General features: G+C 39.0%; 1 pseudogene; it reads left to right on the plus strand.

Moving 5' to 3' along the window:
• Positions 1 to 4438, plus strand: part of LOC107678261 (uncharacterized) — an 8965-nt pseudogene extending 4527 nt beyond the window's left edge.
• The last annotated feature ends 1448 nt before the right edge of the window (positions 4439 to 5886 follow it).

The raw sequence follows: 5886 nt of genomic DNA on the forward strand, positions 1-5886 counted from the left end.
AGACTGAAGAAGCTGTGTGTCGGGTGGGTGGGATCACCTGCAATGCAGAGGGCTTTGCGGGTGAGACGGGTGTTGTAAATGTCCTGGAGGGAGGGGAGAGAGACACCAACGATCTTCTCAGCTGCTCTCACTAAGTAAACAAAGGTGTATATGTTTGTAGAGTAATTAACAACAGCTTCAAACGTGGCTCAGCCAATCAGAATCAAGGACCGGAACTATCTGTTTTATAAATCACTTTCTAACCTTGTGTGGGAAACGAAGATGTAAAGCAGGTAAATCTTGTAAATTTCACACGATACACACAAGGAGAAGTAATATTTTTACACTGAGAAAAAATCTGAACAAGTAAATGATGTCAGTGACTTATAACTCCCCTTTCTCTTCATGGTAGATGGCCAGAATAAATTTTGAATAGTTCACCCAAAAATGAAAATTTGCTGAAAATGTACTCACTCTCAGGCCATCCAAGATGTAGATGAGTTTGCTTATTGGAACAGATTTGGAGAAATGTAGCATTACATGACTTGCTCACCAATGGATCCTCTGCAGTGAATGGGTGCCGTCAGAATGAGCGTCCAAACAGTTGTGTGTTTGTAAGAAACAAATCCATCTTTAAGGCGTTTTAACTTTAAACTGTTGATTTTGGCCAAAACAATTTCTACAGGCATATTTGTTTAGAGCTGTTTTTGCTAGTAAACGGTGCTTGATCTTTGCATATTTCTCTCCTGATTCAGACAAGACAACTGTTTTACTGGAGAAAGCAATATTATGGATAAAGGACCCGTATGTTAGCCAGAAGCAAAGTTTTGAAGTTAAAAATGTTTTTGCTTCTTTCAAACACGCAGCTTTTCTCTTCACAAGACATTAACTGATGGACTGGAGTGGTGTGGATTACTTGTGGATTATTGTGATGTTTTTATCAGCTGTTTGGACTCTCATTCTGACGGCACCCATTCACTGCAGAGGATCCATTGCTGAGCAAGTGATGTGATGCTGCATTTCTCCAAATCTGTTCTGATGAAGAAGCAAACTCATCTACATCTTGGATGACCTGAGGGTGAGTAAATGTTCATTTCTGGATGAACTATTTCTTTAAATATGACATCTGACTAAAATCTGTTAGTATTTTGTTGCTGTTTGTTCTTGACCTGTTGCTGTATCAGTTCCCGTCCGAATGGCCTTCTGTATCTCCTGTTGATATCACAGCAGAGCTGGATGTGCTTGCACAGCGCTGTCTTGACCTGACACACTGCTTCCATGCCAAACTACAGGCCCAGAAGGACTCCGATTCAGGTACCTGTGCCTGGGGCAGAAAGATGGAGGGCTGCAGGAAGACAGAAGTGTGTGGGTGGAAATAGGGGGCTGAGAAATGAGCAACTGGACAATAAGGGTCTGTCCAAGGATAACACTGTCAACTAGCCTCTATTCATCTGAGTCACAGGATGTTTCAGAGGAGTGAAGCTCATTTATAGTAGATAGAGATTAAGAGATATGTGTGTGTGTGTGTGTGTGTGTGTGTGTGTGTGTGTGTGTGTGTGTGTGTGTGTGTGTGTGTGTCACAGGGACCTTGCATGAATGAGAATATGAGTCCTTGCGGATGCTGGAGGGTTTGGAGAGGATGACGGCAGAACTTATTACGTGTGCTGAACATCGAAAGAAAGGTACTTCAGAATCTCCAGCTGCAAAAACTATTTGATGTCATTTTCATGTCAGGGTTTGTTGCTTGTGATGTTATTCAGTTTTAAGTCACTTCAGATGAATGCATCTGCTTAATGAATATTACACATTTACAGAACAATTAAAACCTTTTCAGTGTGCTGGTCAAGAAATAAAGTGTGTTAAAGATTTTTTGTGACAACATGCAAGTTGTCACAGTTATAGGCTATTGAATAGCTTCTCAGCTATATTTACGTGTGAAATAATTATAAAGCACAAAACAAATATTAAGAAATATTAAACCATTTTTATACCAACAGAAACTGTAATTAATGCACTTTAATTTATATGATGTAATTTTATTTATTTATTCATGTATTACATAAATATAATATTTATATAATAAATTAGATTAATATTAATTAATCATAATTTAATATTATTTTACATTTTATTCAACCTGACATTTATGAAAAATCCTCTTGTCCTAAACACAGTTTCAGTTTAAATATGCCTTTATTATATAGTTGATTCTTGTCTGAATATGTCGGCGTGGATTTATTGTTTTAATTTGTTAAACAATAAAAAGATAGATATTACACCACCAACAGATAATTGTAATTTTACTTAAGAATAAACTGAATGTTTTAATTTAAGAACATTTTGATGTTTAAAACCAACATACAAAACCAAATTTTTTTTGTGACAACTAGCCCCAGTCTAGTTTATACTGTATGTCCACATGGTATTTGTAGTGATCACAAACTCACTGTATTTGTTGGGTTCAGTCTACTACAATGACACACATCACACCCTTCATCTTCAGGCTGTTTTGGGTCAAATGTGGTGTCAGTAGCCTGTAATCTGTTCACCCTCCTTTAAACACAGCCAGTTGTGTCTGCTACAAGTTTCTTCAAGTGGACACACCATCCCATTATCCAAGAAGACAAAATTCCCATCCCTTTCTCAATGTTGTTGGCGGTTATATTTCTTCTAATGTAGTCTGGGGGTAGTTGTGGCCTAATGGTTAGAGAGCCGGACTTGTGACTCAAAGAAAAAGATATTAAAAGTGTATATAATTAATATATTAAAATGTTATCATATGTGAATATATTCTAATATATTAAGATATAAAATATTATCACAGATTGTGAATTTGGTTCACTGTGCTGTTCATCCGGATCATAGGGGTTGATAAACTGGAAGTAGTCCTAATGCTAATCTCCCCTGTGTTTCTCAGACTGGGAGAGGTGGGATATGAGGATCTCTGGAGCTTTGTGTCCCGTCCGGAGGAGAGGTGAATGGGGCGACCCGGCCTGTTCCTGCCTGCCACCCATCCTGTCGTACAGCAGTGAGGCTGAACTGAGAGAGCTGGACAGCCAAAGGCTAAGAGTAGAACAACTTCAGCAGGCCATTCGTCTTCAACAGGTTTATGTCTTTCGTTCTTATTTTCTTCTTGTTTTATTTTCATCAGGCTCTGTTTTAAACCCCTAGTGAGCTGACTAGCTAGACAGCATCATAGATACACCGTTGACACACAAAGACTGTTCAGACAGTGGTCATAAAATTTGCTGCGTTAATATACTGTACCTTATTTCAGTCAATATTTAAGGCAGCATTGCGTTTATTCTTCATGAATAAGTCCCACAATACATTGCATGGAGCTCAGTAATGTATTCCCGTTCCGTTTCTGTCACTGTAGTTTTTAAAGCAGCACAACTGTTTTCAACATTGATAATAATCTGAAATGTTTCTTGAGCATCAAATCAGCATATTAGCATGATTTCTGAAGGATCATGTGACACTGAAGACTGGAGTAATGATGCTGAAAATTCAGCTTTGATCACAGGAATGAATTACATATTCAAATATAAAACAGTTATTTGAAATTGTAACAATATTACATTATATTTATTTTTTGTTTTTATTTTTATATTTTCCACTTTCATTTTATTTTAATTAAAGTTCTAGTCATTTTATTGTTTTTTTTTGTCATTTTTATTAGTTATTTTTTTTTAATATAGCAATATTATGTTATTTTAACATTTTTATTTCAGTTGTTGTATTTTACTTTATTTCAGTTCATGTTTATTTTATTTCAAGTAACGGTTTATGGTTTCACTTCCAGTCTTAGTTTAATGATCTTGATCTATCTAGGTAGACAGCAGAACAGTAATTACATGTTGCTGTGTTTTCTGTTTTTAGGCAATGTCCGATAGCCTCGCGTCGTACTGGAGCTCTCGTCCCGGAGCCGTTCGACCCAGTGCCGTGGTTCTGCGTGGCTTGTACTCGCTGCTGGCGGAGGGAGGAGTTCAGTTCCCGTCACTGGTTTTGGATTCGGAGACAGATTGAGCAAAAACAAGACTGTATTTCAGGGATAGTTGACTGAATTCCATGAAGCACAGCAGGGAAGCTTTCCTGAGAACTGACACGAAACTGTTCTCCAGAACTCTTATTCTGCGAGAATCTGTAAGCGTGTTCGGTGTGTGCATTTGGCTCGGATTTTTAACAAAGTGCCTTTTAATCGGTCACATGACTGGAGATGTGATGAGAGACTGCAGCTGCTGTTAACAAACGGGAATAAAGCTTCCAGCTGACATCTCTCATGATCCATGAGTCAGGATTTCGTGTCGTACTCCTCCGTCCCACATATATTATTTGGCTCTCTGATGAGTTCTTCCTGTTTGAATTCATTACTCAATGCGCCAAACCACTGGCGTCTTGAACACGAGTAGCATGTGTCCTGGTGAAGCCTGCAGTGCTGTGTTTGTGCCAGTAGAGGGTGATGTGTTCTGAATGTCTTCCAAAGCCAAAGACTGTTAGGACAGAAAGTAATTTAGACTCATCCCTCAATTTATAAAAACAAACAAAAGTTGTGTTTAGACCAATGCAATTACGTATAATGAACATCTAAACACTCTGGAGCCACGTCGTACATACAAACGTGTGTTATTCGAGCTAAAGTGTCAAAATCATGCTTTTAGTGGTGAATCTCGTGTTCTAGGTATTACTGAGGCAATTCCTGTGTTTGGATTTGCGTCTATGCAAACCGTCTAGTCTAGTAATCTTGTACACTGTAGCAGGCCAGAACTCAACATTTTATGTGGATTGTCGCAGCTGGTTCAAGTACAGACCTTATAGTGCCATATTTCATTTTTAACAGGAATGTAAATGGTAAGGAACAGTATTTCAGTGTAATTGCGTTTGAATGCCACTATGAAGGTCCACTTCTAAACCTAAACGTCAGAGGGCGTGAGTAGATCATATAAAACCATGCAAATGAGATTGTATGAATTCACCAACTCACAATACTTACATATTGTTATGAGAGTGTGTTGGTCACACTGTATGTTTTGGAAGACGGTCCCCTGAAATGCTTAGAAACACGCAGCGTTACTCTACGTGTTGACGTCATTTTAACTGAAACAGGAAGACAGGGCGGGACAGATCAAGCAGCCCGCCCCTTTTTAAAATAGCCAATAGCGTTCGTTTATATCACAGCTTGGGCTAGAGCCGTTCAGAGCCGTTGAGCTCCGTAAAACCACATTTGACAGGGTATGCCAGCCACAATCTCATCCATATTGCTATAAAAATATAGCATTCTGTGTAGAATTCAAATAGCTCCGATACATTTTGTGGTCTGCACCAACTCGCGCATGTGATCCGCTCCATGCTATCGTGTCTCTGGACCGGAGCAGAGTGTGTGTGCGGTGCGGTGGTTAGCGTGACACAGCGCGAAACCAGACTTCTTTTTTTCCTCAATGGAAAGCATATTTACACTGTTTGAATCGTTCCCTGTCCCCTATATAGTGCACTACATGCCATTCACTGTACAGAAAATACTAATTCTGTGGACAAGTGACCGATTTCAGTCGCGGCTTCAGCATCTATTTTATAGTGTAGGGGGCGGGCGCTTCGGATTCTAGAGAGCATTTGATTGGACAGAAAGTTTGATGAGAAGCTGAAGTACGATGTGACGTTGAGCCATTTTGGCGGAAGTGACGAACTGCAAGCTTTGAATGCTTATATCTTCTAAATGCGAATCTTGTCACTGTTTTGGAGCACACTGCCTTATAGATAACCTTAAGACTAACATATTGATACTAACACCCAAAAAACTTTAATTTTGATTTCATGGGGACTTTAATGAAAAATGTTGCGTTCCATCCGAATCCATCTCATCTGACTTGAAGCGTTGTTCCATTGCACGTTTTTCCCAAGCAGTGGTGT

The sequence above is a fragment of the Sinocyclocheilus anshuiensis genome, unplaced genomic scaffold (genome assembly GCF_001515605.1).
Source record: "Sinocyclocheilus anshuiensis isolate Anshui unplaced genomic scaffold, SAMN03320099.WGS_v1.1 scaffold1764, whole genome shotgun sequence".
Lineage (NCBI taxonomy): Eukaryota > Metazoa > Chordata > Actinopteri > Cypriniformes > Cyprinidae > Sinocyclocheilus > Sinocyclocheilus anshuiensis.